We start from the raw sequence: 17764 nt of genomic DNA on the forward strand, positions 1-17764 counted from the left end.
CTTTTGCTAAGGTATTCATGAAGATTATTATTATTTTTGCTTGTTGCTCATTTTTGTTGCCGGTTCCTACCCCTGTGTGGATTTGGTGTGTGTGCTACTAACTACAGTTCCACTGATTGGGCTGCTGTCTGTCTTGGCCAGGACACTCTTGTGAAAAAGATTTTGACCCGCTCTCTTGGAGCCGCTGGTCCGGGGTGGCTTGAACCTCTTCCTTGTCGGGGGAGCTCCCTCTGGTGCCGGGTGGTTCGTGGGTGTCTGGGGCCATGGTGGCCGGCCTCTGGCGGGGTCGGCAGCTTCAGATTCACTGGGACTCTCCCCCTTTTGCTGTGGGCACCCCATCTGGGCCCTTCGTCCTTGTCCTGATGGGATGGACGCTTAGATGTCGCCCAGATGTGTGGCCTCAGGTCTGCGGGCTGCTGACGGCACTTTTCTCCTGGATACATCTCTGTCTGCCTCTGGCTAAATTGTAGATGTATAACTCAAAGCATTAAAAAGCTTTACAATTATTTATGATACCACTTTTTTCTTATAAATCAGTAAAAACTAAAATCAGAAATATTGAATTACTAAACCAATTATAGTTCTAATAAGACCCACAGTAAAAACAAACACTGACATCTGCAATTTAAGTATATTAAAAACTGCTATAAGGCCATAAAACTGAGTGAAACAGTCACGCACACGTTTCATTATTTACAGGACGAAAACGTCTATAAATGGGTTAATTTCTCACTGGGTTACTTTATAATGATACACAAACCTGTCACAATATCCTATGGACCACTGAGTACTACTCTCCTAAGTCATAATGTGTGATTTCTTAATAAAAAATAAAGAATCCTAAAGTCTGGCTTACTTGTTTGAAATGCTCAGGCCATCTGCTGATTGGTCAGATGCGGTTATGTCACTGTCTGTCACATAACCTGGGCTTTGCTGATTGAATGGGAGACAGCTGTGTGGTCCCTACACAATCGCAGAGAGAGAAGGGGAAAACAATAAAGTCACCAAATATGGTTCATCGCTCGATAAAGGCTTAAGAACAGCCCTAAAAAACCTCACTGTCTTGCACCACCTCTGCCTATAATGCAGTATTGAGATCCCTTCCTAGGTGAGTCAACCCCACGTTTTCCCTGGATTTCTACAGCAACATAATTGAGAGGTTAATGATTTCTAAAAATAGATAAATACATGTCTGAAATGTTCTGAATGTGCAGATAGTTTTGAGCATAATCAGAAATTTAGAGAAGTGTATCCCACCTCTCGCCCTATAATAACTGGGATAGGCTCCAGTTTTACTATAGTTTTATGCATTTATCACATTGAACTACTGAGACATGCTCTTCAACTTGCACATCTTTATCTTTCCTTAAGACAGAGATTAAATGTGTAGTTAAACAAACTGTCAATTGGACTGAGATCTGGGCTTGGACTTGGCCCCATCTGAACCATTTCTGTGTGGCGTTTCCTGTCTGCTTGGGTTCGTTGCCTTGCTGGAAAATAAATCTTTTCCTGATAATTTTCTTAGTTCATTATCCCCTCTACGTTTACAAGCCTTCAAAGGCCTGTTCCTCTGATGCAAGGCCAGAGGATGCTGCCACCGTCATGCTTTACAGTAGAGATGGTGTGTTTGTGGTGATATGTGGAAATTGTCTCATCAGACCAAATAACCATCTTCTAGTTGACCTTGGAGTCACCCACATGGCTTTGGGTGAGTTCCAAGTGAGATTTCATGGCAGCTTTTTTCAGCAGTGGCTTCTTCTTTGCTACTCACCCATACAGTTTTCACTGATGAAAGAACCCAGGCAACAGTAGTTGTATGTACAGTCTCTTCTATCTATGCCCCTGAAGCTTTTAAATCCTTCAGAGTGGACACCTGGTGGCCTCCATCACTGGTGTTTTTCTTCCCCAGTCACTCTGTTTGCGAGGATGACCAGCTCTAGGCAAATTTAGACAACTGCCATACTTCTTCCATTTCTTAATTATGGACTTACCTGAACTCTGTGGTATATCCAGTGAGTTGGAAATTGTTTTGTAGCCAACTCCCAACTTTCAAGGACAGAGTTTTCTGAGTTCCTTTATGTTTTCTTTTTGCAGCAGCTGATGAACCAGAGTCTGAACCTTACAGATACAGGTGCCTTTATACAATCGCTTCATACATGGTAGATGCACAGGTGATCTCCATTTCCCCAACTGCTGGAATCAGCTGGACCTCTGATAAATTAGGTTGTCACTTTAAAGATCAAATGTTTATTTTACTATATATACTTTTAATTAACTGGCATTATTTTATCAACATGAAAGAAGCTTGACCATTGTTTTGACCAGGGGCGGAGCGGGGGGGTGGCTTACGGGGCTTAAGCCCGGGTTGTTTTGTCAGAAGCCCGGGGTATTTTGGAGTGTAATTTTTTCATAGTTAGATGCCTGGCTGACAACTGTATAAAACAAAAAGTACACACAATATTCGAAGCACATAGTGCACACTGTGGGAATTTACGACTGTGCGTGAATCCCCCCCCTGATATTGGTATGATCCAAGCTCAGGCACTAAGCGACTGAGCGAGGGGGCGGGGCAGCTGCTGCCCGTGAGTGCGCTGTTGGAGAGACGGAGCCAGCCATACTAAGGAGAGCTTAAGTTTGACCAGGTACCAAAGCAAATCATTCGTACCGTACAAATAATGTAAATATGACGGTGCATCACGAAAGATTGATATCAAACTGATCACTTGACCAATATTACGTTACTTGCTCTTCAAGTGAATCAACAAATGGCGAAATGAAAAGCCGAACAAATGCTATTTTTTTTTTAGAGTCTTAGCTTACGTGTGTTTATTTCATATTTTCAGTTCTTACCCTCCCCGACTAAATCGGTTTCAGTTATGTACTGAAACATAAGAATGGACATTCGAGGGTTCTTTCAAAGAAAAAACTCAGGTAAATGTTATTTTATATATTATACTTTGTATGTTGTTCAGTATATTTCTATGCAAAACAAGAGGGATTTCAGTACACAGCAGGATATTCACATTTGTAACCAGATATTTACATACACTTTAGGGAGAAAACATAAAACATTTTTACTGTACAACATCAATTTAGAGTAAATTTTTGTTTTAGATAAATATTGAAATATATTTTGAATTAGTTAAATTTCAGAATAAAGAGAGACAGAGCTATTTTTATCACTTTCATCAAATTTAGGAGTACATGTACACTAAATTTATTGTTAATTAATAAGAAAACTCCAGACGATTCCATTCTGAGCTGAAGAAGCTTCTGATAGGTTAGTAGAGTCCATGTGAGTAAATTGGTGGCACACCTGTGGATGCATATAAGGCAAAACACAGAGCCTGTTTCTTTGACATGGGAAAATCAAGAGATATCAACCAAAACACCAGGAAAAGAACTGTGGAGCTCCATAAATGTGGCTCAAGTTTGAATACAATTTGGTGCCATTTGCAATTAAGAAATACAGATAGTTTCTCTCTTTACTCTTAAAGTTAACAAATATGTTTTTATATTTATCTAAAAAAATAAACATTTAGTCTGATTTGATGTTACAATTAAAAAAGTGTTTTTATCTGAAGAGTAAATATCTGGTTTCAACTGTATATTTGATGATTGTCAGCACAAAGAGGGAGAGAGAGGAGAACGAGGACAGAACAGATGAACAAGAGCAGGTGAGACACACATGTTAGTCAAATGGTTGTTTACCAAAAGTATCACCGTATCATAGGTCCTCATGTATCTCGTACCTAGTGTTTCTTTTTAGGTTTGTTATTTTTCAAATTCTGTATTTATTAAGTTCTGCAGGCTTGTTTGCACAACAAGGCTAAATAATTATATAAACTTTTCTCAATCTAAATAGTGGACTTTGGTAGAATTAAAAAATAAGTGTAGTGCAGGTCTATGATGATTTTTAGTGCTATCATCTAGTTCTGATTCTGGTTCTGTCTTGGTTAAGTCCTCAGTAGTCCTGATTTTGAACTGTTGTAGTCCTGTTTTAATTCTGGATCAGTTCTGGGTCTGGTTGAATTGGGGTTTAGTCCTCGTGTCTTGATACAGCCCTGACCTTGTTCTGCCTTGCTGCTTAATTAAAAAACTAGTTTAAGGTGTCCTGCACATGTGATATATATTTTTCCCTATATGAAGTCATTCTTTTTTGAACAGAGCCTATTAATCTTTCAGTCATTTCTACACCCCCCCCCCCCCCCAAAAAAAAAAAAAAAAAAAAATCCCACATGCATACTACTCTTTGGGCTAAGCCCCGGGTGTTTCAAATGTCTGGCTCCGCCTCTGGTTTTGACCATGATCTTATGTATTAAAGCATTGAAGGGGTGAATACCTTTTATAAGCATTGTATATGCAGTCAAATATACCTGGCTCATAAAGTAGTATCAGTCTCAGATTAGCAAATAACACAGTCCCCTGCTGAGAGCGATAATAGCAGTGAAATCAGCCATGAAGAGGCTTGGACTGCTGGGAGGAGAAATAGGATACCAGCATAAATTATATATGTAAATTAAGGAAAAGACAAACACGTGTAACACAGGTGATAAATAGATTCCAGTGCTCACAAGACTCAGATTTTTACACTATAGATGCAAACAGTTTTGTTTTATTTGTACCGGTTAAGCTCAGTGTGCTGCAAAAACTCTCAGAAAAATAGATTAAAATTAAAGTATCAAATAAATAAACTGTTAATGTTATTCAATCAATAGCTGCTCTGACAGTCTGCTTCCATGCAATTACAGTGTCTGCTGCAGTGTTTTTAAATGCCACTCAGTCCAGATGAGTCAGAGGCTGAAAGGATGGGAAAAGTGACAGAAACACTGGCGAGAGCAGTAAGAAAAGCCACAAACAGATGTCAGAGACGAAAGGATAAGACACGCGTTAATGATCAAAAATACAGGAGAGTAAGAGCTGAACTGTTGCTTCACTTATCTAAATTCCTCTAGCATGAAAAGAAGTTGGCTTGTCTTGAGCAGAGGATACCAAGGCATTAAATTGGCTTCACTCTGAGCCTGTATGTGGTAGATGGATTGCAAAACGCGGGAGCCTCAAGTTCAGCATGTGCCCCTGGTAATTAGCACTGCACTTAAATAAAAGTAATGGACGGATAGTTTTAAAAATTGGATTTAAATCGATGCGGCAGAACCAGAGATAGCTAATCTCGTTCAGTGTCTGGGGTCCTGCAGCATTCATTTCTGCCCCGTGGCCCCAGAGGCTTGAACCAGCCCTTGTAGAAAGCAGATGGGCTGCAGAATGTTTTGGAAAGCAATTGCAAAATCCTGATTAACTGTCTCCATCTCGCAACTCCTCACTATTAGGCCAAATTTAATGATCACAGAATCAGACTGTAAAAAGCTAAAAAGCTGTTTTAACACTCCTCAACATAAACCTTTGGGAAACCAGTTTGCACTGCATATGGAACGTTTTGGTGTTTGGAGGTTTTGCTGTGCGGTGTGATGAAAAGTCCCTCCTTGACAGGATAAATATGAGCCAGCAGGCTGGTGGGTCTCTTGTAGAAAAAAAACGTAGAAAATTATAGAGCTCGTTGAAATACTTCTAATATTATAATACTAAATGAACCATGAAAGGATTTTTCTTGATTTTCTACTGACAGTGTGAATGGCACAAGGAAATGTTATTCAAACCAAGTTTCAAAGAAGGTCATTATAAATATATATCGAATGAATACAATCACAACCCACACTCAGCAAACTGAGCTCCACTCTTCCAGTCCACACAGCGTCTGCCTGCAGGTATTTTGATCATCAAGCAGAAGCGATCATCTAGTTCAAAGGTTTGCCTGATCGTTAAATGCTGCAAAATATTAGTTCTGCAAAGCTGCTATGCTGTAATCTGGTATGATTGTCTCAGATATGAACATGATGTGGATAATAAAATTCATTGCAGGGTTTAGGCTTACTTAGGAGTCACAGACTCGTCATTCATTTGCATTATGAGCCACCATTTGAGTCATATTTCAAGTGAACAAGTAATAATTTGTGTGAAAAAAAAAATCATACAAAAGCAGTGGTGGCGTGAGATTCATTCACACGTCCATTCATTCCCACAAATATCTGTTATCTTAATGTGGATGTGATGAATGATGATAAAAGGAAGCGTTGAAAATGGGAGGACATGGGGCAGGATGTTCACTATTAATTCAATCATTCATTTTCTTTTATTTATGCAAAACATTTGCATGTTCTTTTTCACTATCCACTTAGATTGAACATTATGCTCTTAGCATTTTTATTCAATCAACATTCAATCAAAGATGATGGTCAAAGAGAGCCTGCAAATGGCTTGCATGTGTAATATTTTAAGAGTGGTAAAAGCGTGGTAGTGTGGAAGTGAGAGCTGTCGCCTCGCAGTAGGAAGATCCTGAGTTTGAATGCACCTGCTAGCATCTTTGCATTTCAGAGTACTCAGGCTTCCTCCCACAGTCCAGAGACATGTGTGTTAGGTTAACTCCATCCAGCCATTTTCTACAGCTTATACAGAGTCAGACTTCCCTCTCCCTGCCTACCTCCAAGCCAGCCAAGACATGTATCCTCTCCAGCATATCCTGGGCCTGCCGCCGGGCTTCCTCACAGCATAACATACCTAAAACACTTCAACTGGCTCCTTTTGATGTGGAAGAGTACTGGCTCTACTGATCAACATAACGCTCAGCTCTCTCTTCAGCACAACAGATCAGTACAGTACTTCATCCACATCACTGTAGATGCTGCATCAATCTGCCTGTCAATCTCCTGGTACTTAAGGTACTTAAATTAAACTTAAAGTTGGGGCCATCGCCTTTTTCTGGTAGAAAATAATGGCTTCACAGCTGCATGTGTCAGTTGTCGTATCTGATTCAGATCCATGAGGCCACAACCTGATTAAACCAAAAGACCCACATCATCCACCGTCCCAGCGAAAATAAAGAGTTTGATTCCCTAATTCTGGAGCACATCTTCCAGGAAGGAAGTCAAGGTGAATCTCATCCAATCCAGTGAATGAGGTTAATTGATGACTGCAAATGGGTATTAATGCATGTGTAATTGGTTGTCTGTCTCTGTGTGTCAACTATGCAACACACTGGCATCCTATGCAGGGTGTAGCCTGCTTCTCACCCAGCAGGAATAGGCTCCTTTGCCTGCTCCCAGCCACCCTGAAAGGATCAGCAGAAATGGGTGGATGAATGGATGGTAAGAGTAAGACTGTGCACCACAGTGACTGACTAGAGGCAATGAAAACTATTACATGAGCTCCACCACAGTGAGTACCTCTCAAGGATGCTCACTCTTTATCAAACGCTTTAGTGAACCAGACCGAGGTGAGCATTAATAAGACTTTACTGATTACTTTAAAGGTTCTTTGCAACATCACATCTTGATCTATATATGAAGAGCCTTAATAGTAAAGGACCAAAGGGACTCACTTAGTGGCTTTTTTCTTATTGGAATTTTGCTGATAGCCATTTTAATATCTGTCATTGTTTTTGTAAAATAACAGTTCAAACGTGTTGGTAAATGTATGCATTTTCTGGCAAAGAGAAGAGAGAAGAAGGCTACCACTCCTGCTTTCTCATTTGTACTGTTAGGATGCCTGGGTCGTTGACCCAGGCTTTTGAGTTTATTATATTAATATCATTTCTAGTCTTCGGTTTCTTTGTTAGAGTTCTGTCTTATGGTTTATGTCTCTGTGTTCTCTAGTTGCTCTGTCTCCCCTGTCAGCTGTATCCCCTTGTCAAGTTCGCGTCTCTGTGTTATGTTTCCTGTTTTACTTTGAAAGTCCGTGTCTCATGTAAATGCGTCTGGTTTTGCTTCCTTTGTCTCGTTAGGCCTGATTTGCCTCAGCTGTGTTTCCCTCCTGTTACCCATTCCCTGATTGCTCCCTCTGTGTATTTAAGCCTTGTGTTTCTCTGTGTCCCTGTTGTAATCTACTGTTATCTACCCTCACTCATGCTGTGTGTTTTGGGGCTTCCTGCCTGCGTTAATGTTTGTATTTTGGAAGTTTGTTACTTTGAGTTCAGCATTAAAGCTGTTTTTTGAGTTCATATCTGTCTCTGGAGTCTGCACTTTGGGTCCTTTTCCTGCCTGCACACAGCTGTTCCATAACATGTACACTGAATATAAAGTGGCAACAACCGTCTGTTATCTTACTTCAAACACGGGGAAAGACTAACCTGGCTCTACACGAAGCCAACTAAATCTGCCGAGCAACATCTTTAAGGGGCTTCTTCCTCTTGTGGCATGAAAAAAAGCAAGATGACAGTGCCAAACTGAATTTTTAAAATCCTCTTTGGGGACATCCCACCCAAAAATAAATTATGCATGTTTTTTCTCTATCCATCTGTTTTTGGTTAGAACTGGTGAGTTTTGGCAAGAATGGACTGTTTATCTCCCTGGCCAACTAATTGCACTGTCCTTGTGGTTCTCTCAGCAAAAATGCTAAAAAATGTGATGCTCACATTCTCAAATGCAACTTGCTCAATGGAAAAGGAAGGCCATTATTGTATATATGCTGTATTTGGGATTAGGGGAATGTGAGATTTCTCTCTTTATAAATATAATATAGGATGCAAACATGTGTACACCTGACATGTTACCCAGTAACAGCTTTAAAACTGTAAGGCCAAAATCAGTGGCCTTGGGTTCCTTGAATAAGAGACAGGTTTTAGAATATTTTCTCTTCCTTATCATAAATCCAGAGTAAAACATATAAACTCTGCCTCTGCCTGAAAACCAGAAAAAAAAACTGAGAATAAATAACAACCAGTGAGTCACTAACAGCTATTGTACCTATTCTAAAAGATTCTCAAGTGTAGCTTGACCAAATTTTATCTAACAGAAATGCAACGCAACAGTTTACAACCTTCTGAAGTGAATCTGCCATGTTTGATACCCTTTGAAAAACATGGCTTATTTCCTCTTTATACCAGACCTGGTAGAGGGACCAGTGAGAGGGAAGGATCAAGAGTTGAATTTCTTTTTATTTTGCCCAATTAATGGCATTTTAACTTTTAAAGTTCTCATTTTCAACTAGAGTCACAAGAGAAGGGATACAGACTCACCTGTGTTTACAGGGACCTCTCAGCAAACTGAAGGATGGTGGGTAACGTCAGTAAACATCTCATTTCTGAAGTGCTGCACAGAGGGCACATTGTCATCATATAATGCATACAGTAGCGTCTGGGTTTTTGCTCTGGCTCTGCTTTGAGCAGAGGCAAGCAGTAACATACTGCTTTAACAAGGGATCAGCAGCATCATTACAGCTGCACAAAGACATCTCCTCTACTGCTGCGGCGCTTTGTGGAAGTTTCCCAGCCGAAGCACAAGCAAACACCAGATCACCAATAACGCAGGTTGCCAAAGTGTGTGTGTGTATATATATATGTATATGTGTGTGTGCAAAAACATATTTGTCAGCACAGTTGCCCACACACACTTTTTTGCATGATTAGATCAAAACTATGCAAAAAGTATGAAAAACACATGCAGTATTTTGCATGTGGATGTACTTACCAATACCTGCAGTGTTGCAAACCACATATTTTGTACCTGTCACTCTGAGGTTTCTTGTTTGTTTGATTTTCATGTCTAAAAAAATTCCAGGGTGATGCCATCCTGAGTGTTGCTAATGCACTCACTCTGTTGACTAGTTAGAGCCCAGGCCTATTTCTATTATCTTGCTGATGAGCCATCTGATTGATTCACGACTCTCGGTGCAAATGCCCTCAGAAAAATTTTAACAGGGTGGAAAAGAAGTCTTTTATATTTTAGCTTTCCAGCTGTGTTGACATGTGTCAAAAAATGAGAATAAATTCTTGTGACATTGCTTTGATTGGCTTAATTTCGTTACATTTCAAATGAGCTCCAAAAGATGTGTTGTTTTTTGCAGAATGGCTGGATGAACAACCTTTGCCTCGGAGAGAGTGTTGTGGAGATAACAAGGCAGCTGCTGAACATTAATCCTTGGCTGAGGTTTAAATACTATAAAGGCTCCAGGCGAGATCTCGCAAAAGTCCGTCTTAATTTTTTTTCTCCCATGTCCCCTGCGGGGCTCCGTAATTTATAGCTGTTCGAAATTAAAGTTATTCCAGCAGGTATTATGAAAAGCAGGAGTACACTGTGTTTCAGGGATAACAGCGACCTCTGTGGCCACAAGTGGAAATTACATCATTTTGGCACAGCTTATCATGTGCCCGCGAACCCAAAACAAAATCTCATCTCATTACAAAACAGCAATTTTACAGTTCACAGTCATTTAATTTAATTTAACTTAACGCGAGCTCAGTGTAAAATGTGGTGGATAAAACATGCCAGCTTATGCAATGTTAGTTTATTTTGTATCTTTCACCCTCCTAATGTGAAATTTTTGAATCATGACTACAAGCAGCAATTATGAAATAATAACGTGATTCCAGCATTAAAATTATACCATCACAGCTGATATCTGCACATTCACATTTGGTTCTGTTTTAAAAGAAAAAAAAATGTTTATTGGTTTGAAAGGCATGCCTCAAAAGCTACAGTATGTTAGGGGTCAGGGTGAGATGGTGCTAGATGATCCCTACAGGGAGCAGCTGAAAGAAGAAGAGACATGAAAAAGAATAACAAAGTGCTGAAAACTTTGATGGTTTGGCCTACAGCAAATTGCCAGACATTCATTGTGATAGTTTCAGCCTGGCCATTTTACCGCTGCCAGTCTTCAGGAATAGTGTCCAGGCTCATTGAAGCACATTCAGAGCTCTTCAACGCTTCACTAAAACCGAGGTCGGAGCTCTGGAGAGGCCAACCCGTGACAGACAGTTTGTTATTGTGTGTTTTTCTATTCATGTATGTTTTTATTGCATACCTGGATAGAAATGTTTTTATTGATTTTTTATTATTATTATTATTACATTGGCAGTGTGTTTGGGGTCACTGTGAAAAATTAAGCTGCTGTTAATCAGATGCTTTCCAGATGGTATTACATGGTGGATCAATATCTAACAGTACTTTTCTGTGTTCATAATTCCATCATTTTGATGAGAGCTCCAATAATACTGCCTGAAATGCAGCCAATGGACAACTTAGTTTTGAGTTGTGGGAAAAAACCATGACAGAGCCTCTACTGTTGCTCTTCTGTGTTGGCTGTAGACTCTCACTTTTGTACCTCTCCTCACCCTCTCCTTACATACTCACTCAAAAGACTTAAAACAAATGTTTCAAATTTAGATTCATCACTCCATCAGACCTGTTGCTAGTGATTTTTAGTTTGGTTCTTGTATAATTTAACACAGTGGCCCCCAACCTTTTTTGCGCCCTGTCGCGACCTTTAAGGTGTCACGGATAAATACGTTAAAATAAAACCAGTGCTGGTAACAAAAAAAAGATTTATTCATAACACATGGGAAAAGACCCAGAGAAAAAGAGTTAATGATAAATGTGATTTTTTTTAAAATAACTCTAAAAATCAATAAAAACCCTGAAAACCATAAATTTCACGCCAAACCTCAACTCTCACGGCCCGGTACCAAACAACTCACGGACCGGTACCGGGCCATGGCCCGGGGGTTGGGGACCACTGATTTAAGAAACCTTAGCCTTTTCTTTCTTTTTCCTTTCATTACGAATGGCTTCTTGACAGCCACCACCTTGATACCACGTCCACTGAGACCATTTCTGATGATTAGACTGATTAGCTGAAGGGCCAGATGCATCTCTCAGGGTCTGTGTCAGATTTTTTTCTGAATTTTTTACTCATTGTGAAAGACATGACTTTCAGATACTGTTCATCTGGTGTAGATACTTTGTTAGACCTGCCACTTTTTCTTTTGTCCTCCACTTTGTCCAATTTCCTCAACTTTTTTTAGGACACCTTGCACATGATATGTCAAGTTTTCAGTTAACAGGTCTTGGGAATCACCTTGTTGGTGCAAAAATAAAATTTCATGCCTGTCAAATTATGTTTACTTTGACATTTCTCATGGATCCAACCAAAGAAACTAGAACAAATGATTATTTTTTTCCCAGAACTTAAAACTAAGTTGTCCGTTTTATACAGACACAACCAGTGACGGTCCTAGCCTGTTTGGCGCCCTGGGCGAAAACTCCCTCCCTTATTTCTGGGATTTCGCACAACCTAGGATCCAAATCATGAATACATAATGGGCTTGGATTTACAAGATTATGAATGAAATGTGCTCTATTTGGAAGCAGCCGGCCCCCTCCCCTTTCGATTGTTTGTGTGTGAGACTTTAAATCATCAAACTGTAAATTATAAATTTTGAATTGTTATTGATCCCTTTACCCCTGGTCCTAAAGTGTATATTTATTTTCTTACTCTTCTTATATTTATTGTTTGTTTACTTGCACTGCTGTAACTGGAGCCTCGTCGCCTCGTTTATGCTGGACTGTATGTAGCGGAGATGACTTTGACTTCGGCAGCGAGCAGGCGCACTGAGGGCTCTCGCGCTCACTTTTCGCGTATAGAATTTCGAAAAAACATCGGTGCAAATTATAAGTCTGTATCATAATATCTGGTGTTTTCGTGTTTGTTGGTTTGTTTTTATTTTGTTTTATTTTGCGAGTTGGTTATTAGATGCCACTCCAGCCAGCCAGAGAATCCCCCGCTGCCCCGACCTCTCCTCCCTGTGCCGCAAGCAGCAGGCGCACCTCGCAAACGGAGGGCACCCTTACTCCCAGCAAATAGGCGATAGAAAACCAATTGGTGCCTATACCATTCCCAATATGCGCTGGCATGACGTTGGGGCAGCATGAGTAGGCTACGAGCATTCTTTTTTTTTTAAAAAATTTTGCCGATGCCCGTGATGCCGCCCCCCACAAGGTAACCGTATCAAACCGTATCAAAAACCGCTACTGGACACAACACCAGTTGACCCCTTTAATCAGGTGCATTTTTATGTTTGAATGGTTCACAGGTCCGTGTTAAAACACTCCTATGAAAAAGTTCACGTAAAAGGACTGGACTGAAAATGAGTGGAAAAAGCAGCCAGTGTCCAAAGAAAAACTTCCAAAAGCCTTCAGAAAGCCTGGAGAACTATTGTTCAAGATCACTTTAAAAGATTACCAGAAAGTCTCACTCCTTTTAAAGAAACACAAAGATGTCAGGCGGCTCAATCCGATCACTCTACACTATAGATACAAATGCTGGTATTGATCAGTGCCAGCACAACTGGATCAATACTGTAACGTTCACAAGAACCAGACGGTTGGGGTCTCAGTTTGTCCGTTTATTCGGCACATAAGCCAGCGGGTTGTTAACTCAGGGGGGAAGCGCTCTCGAACTACACCTCTCTTCAGCCTGGCACACACACAGAACAACCAGGTCCCCCCACCCCTTCCTGTACACCACCCTCACTACTTCCTGCAGCCCAACCAAACATGAATCTTAAAGGAACAACAACAGTGTGCAGAGAAAACCAACATGTCACTGTCCAGTAACACTTAACCATCGTTACACTGCCCCCCCAGCAATAAGTTCCTCGTCCCCGAGGGAACGACACAGTCTCTGAGGCGGGGCGGTAGCCTACGTTCCCTCCTTGACCTCCTGAGCCCCTGAGGAGGACGCGGAGCTTCGGGGCTTTGGGGTGAAGAGTCCGAGGGGGGGGAACGCAGCCCCGGTCGGGGGCCCCTCTGAGCAGGGTCATGGACGCTCTGTACACGTCCCTCTGGAAAGGAGGGGAGGGACTGTCCTCTGTAGGGGGCCATCCGGTCTCTGTGCAGCGCTACTATCCTCCCCCTAGGAGGCAACTGCACCCTGTAAACAACCTCCCCCACTCGCTCTAGGACGCTGCAAGGCCCCACCCAGCTGCTATCCAGTTTAGGACACCGTCCCTTCTTCCTCTTTGGGCTGTAGACCCACACCAGCTCCCCAGCATGGAAGTGCCTCCCTTTAGTGGTGATGTCGTAATTCCTCTTTTGGCGCAGGCCTGCCTTCGCCAGCTGCTCTCGGGCGTAGGAATGTGCAGAATCCAGCCGGTCCTGCAGCTTCCTTGCGTAGTCCCGGCCCGGTGGTGCCTCTGGCGCGTCCGGGGGTTTCCCAAAAGCCAACTCTGCAGGAGTTCTCAGCTCTCTCCCTAACATGAGCAGGGCAGGCGTACATTGGGTGGAGTCCTGCACTGCCGACCTGTAGGCCATGAGGGTAAGGGGAAGATGGTAATCCCAGTCCCGTTGGTGTTCTGAGGTAAGGATGGCTAGCTGCTGGGCCAGCGTCCTGTTAAACCTTTCCACCAGCCCATCGCTTTGGGGGTGAAGTGGGGTGGTGCGGGTTTTCTTAGTCCCAAGGCGTTCACACATGGCAGCAAATACCTTGGACTCAAAGTTACGCCCCTGGTCACTGTGGAGGGTCTCTGCTGTTCCAAAGCGGCTGAACATCCCCTCCACTAATACATCAGCGACCGTCTCAGCCTCCTGATCTGGGATGGCGTATGCTTCCGGCCACTTGGTAAAATAGTCCATGGCCACAAGAACATAGCGGTTTCCTCTGTCTGTGCGAGGAAATGGGCCCATGACGTCCACAGCTACTCGCTCCATTGGGGCTCCTGCTGGTTGCTGCTGAAGCTGAGCCCGGGACTGGTCTTGTGGCCCTTTGTGTGAGGAACATGCATCACAGCTGCGGCAAAAGTCCTCCACATCCCTCCGCTGTTGACCCCAGTAATAGCCCTGGCGGAGGCGGCAAAGAGTCTTGGAGACCCCAAAGTGGCCAGAGCCAGTGCTCCCATGGCAGGCTCCCAGCACAGCTGACCTCAGCGACCTTGGCACCACAACCTGCCACCTCTCCTCCCCCGTGGCAGGATCCTTCCAGGCACGCTCCAACACCCCCTCCTTCAGCCTGAGAGCTGCAAACTTGGCCCACAGCCCCCTGGTACAGATGGAAAACCCAGTGACCTCATCCCAAAGGGGTTGCTCCCCCTTCTCCAGCCACTGCAGGACCGGCAGCAGGTCTGTGTCTTGTTCCTGCCATGCCCTCCACTCCGCTGCATCCACCACCAGAAGAACCCTGCAGGCGAGCTGTGCTGCTCCGTCTATTGTCGTGAGTTCCCGCTCTATTTCCTCTCGCTTCTCACAGTAACGGCAGCCAGCTGCAGCACATGGGCGGCGAGAGAGGGCGTCTGCGTTAGAATGGTGCGTCCCTGCTCTGTGCTCCACGGTGAAATTGAAGGCTTGGAGCTCCTCCAGCCAGCGAGCCACCTGTCCCTCTGGCTCCCTGAAAGACATCAGCCACTGAAGGGCAGCATGATCAGTTCTGACAACAAATGCTGTGCCGCACAGGTAGTATTTAAAGTGTCTCACCCCCGCCACCACAGCCAACAGCTCTCGTCGTGTGACACAGTAGCGCCGCTCGCTCCTGTTCAGGACCCGGCTGAAGTACGCCACCACCTTCTCCCCTTCCGGTCCAACCTGCGACAACACCGCTCCCAGCCCCACATTACTTGCATCAGTGTCCAGGACAAAAGGCAGGGCGGGGTCAGGGGGGGCAAGGACTGGGGACTCTGTCAGCGATCTGCGGAGGGTGTCGAACGCCTGCTGACAGTCCTGGGTCCAGATGAAGTCACGGTCCTTCTGCAGCAGGTGGAAGAGTGGTGCGGCTATGGAGGAAAAGCCCTTCACAAACCTCCTGTAATAAGACGCCAGTCCTAGGAAGCTTTTGAGCTGTTTCTGGTCTGCTGGTGTGGGCCACTCGGTAATGGTGTGAATTTTTTCCTCCAAAGTGCTGATGCCCTCACGACCCAGCTTGTGGCCCAGAAACTCCACCTCCCTCCTCATGAAGTGGCACTTGTCGGGATGCAGCTTCAGGCCTGCAGCCGCCACCCTCTCCAACACTTGTCTCAGGGCATCCAGGGCAGCATCAAAGGAGCTCCCGTGCACTAGAAGATCATCCAGGTAAACCAGACACCGTTGCCGTGGGACGCCAGCCAGCACACTGTCCATGAGCCTCTCGAAGGTCGCAGGAGCGTTGCAAAGGCCAAAACTCAGGACTTTGAACTGCCATAGTCCCCTGTTAGTGCAGAAGGCTGTCTTCGGTCTGGATTCCGGGGACAGTGGCACCTGCCAGTAGCCACTCCGCAGGTCCAGGGTGGAAAACCAGGAGAACCCGGCTACTAAGTCGAGGGACTCATCAATCCTGGGAAGGGGGTAAGAGTCTTTCTTCGTCACTTTGTTGAGTGGTCTGTAGTCCACACAGAAACGCATCCTAGGACTTTTTTTCTTAGGCACCATCACCACCGCGGAGGCCCACGGGCTATCAGATGGTTCTATGATGCCCGCCTTCATCATTTCACACAGCTCCCTGTCTGCAGCCTCCTGATGAGCCAGGGGCAGGCGGCGGGGGCGCACTTTAATAGGCTGGGCATCCCCGGTCTCAATGACGTGCTCTACCAAGTGTGTCAAGCCAACATCACTTTCTTTCAGGGCAAAAATGTCACTAAACTCTTTTAGTACCTGCCATAGACTCTCTTGCTGCTGTGGAGTCAGCCCCTCACAGTTCTTTGACCAGATACTCCTCACTGCTGAGAGCCTCTCCTCCTCCTCCTCCTCCGCTCGCTGTTCTGCTGGCGGGTCTGCAGGGGTCTCTGCGGTGGAGGTGGACGCCGCGGCAGATGCTGTGCAGACCGGGGGAGGAATAAGCGGCACCTTCTTCCCATCAGGGAGTACGAGGAGGCCTTTGCCTAAGTCCAGTACACCACCAATGGCTCGTAAAAAATCCAGCCCAAGGATGCAGGCGTCCTGCACGTCAGCCACCCAGGCAGCATAAGACACACCGAGGTCCCCCACCTTGAACTGGAACACTCCCTTCCCTCTCATTGGGGCCAGATCACCGGTCACAGTCTTAAGTTGCACGTTAGTCGGTTGTACAGCAGCTCCGGTTGGGACAATATCGGGTCGGACCAGCGTTGCATTGGATCCCGTGTCCAGCAGGGCCGTACAGGACACCCCCGCAATCGTCACTGGAACATGGCAAAAGCCGCCAACCTGGGTCCAGCCCACAGTGATGGCCGCACCGGGTGGAGGTGGCGTGGGGATGTCGTTCTCCCAGGCCCGTGTACTCCCGCCTACACGGGCCCGTGGGCGTTTCCCTGAACCGCTGCAAGCTTGGGGCACTGCCTGATGAGGTGTCCGACTTGTCCACATCCCCAGCAGCTCTGAGGTCGGCGGTGCGGGCCAGCCCGAGGGGAAGGCGACTGCAGCGAAGCTGTCTGCACCAAACTGCACAGGCCCGCTGGCGTCTCCATCTGTTCCACAGGTGCTGACACAGCCCTCACCACGTGTGCGTCGTCAGCGCCCCCAGAGGATCCTGCAAGCATCTCCCTCTCCAACGCTAGCTCCAGGGCTGCACTGAGTGTGGCCGGCCGAGCAAGCTGAGTTTGCATGCGGAGCTCTTTAGGGCTCAGGGCCTGCAGGAACTGGTCCCGAGCTAACTCCGCCTGCACTGATGGTGGCATGCTGTCATACGCCCTCCGGCAAAGGCACTCGACTTCATGGGCCAAAATGCGGAGGGGCTCACCTGGCAATCTGCGTCTGTTGTGGAACTCCGACCTCAGCAGCACTGGTTGGTTATACTGCCCGAAGCGCCTCTGAAGTGCTCCGACCAGAGCTCCTCGGTCAGCAGCAGCAGGCATGCAGCTGCATCCTCACACAGGCACAAAGCCAATTGGAGAGCTTTATGTTCCTCAGACCAGCCAGCTGCAACAGCTAACAGCTCGAACTGTGCGATAAACACTTCCCATGGCGTCTTGCCGCTGAACTTAGGCGTTTTTATATTC

Source organism: Rhamphochromis longiceps, linkage group LG6 (genome assembly GCF_057381845.1).
Source record: "Rhamphochromis longiceps isolate RC_006_pf linkage group LG6, R_longiceps_female_GT1.1, whole genome shotgun sequence".
Taxonomy (NCBI): domain Eukaryota; kingdom Metazoa; phylum Chordata; class Actinopteri; order Cichliformes; family Cichlidae; genus Rhamphochromis; species Rhamphochromis longiceps.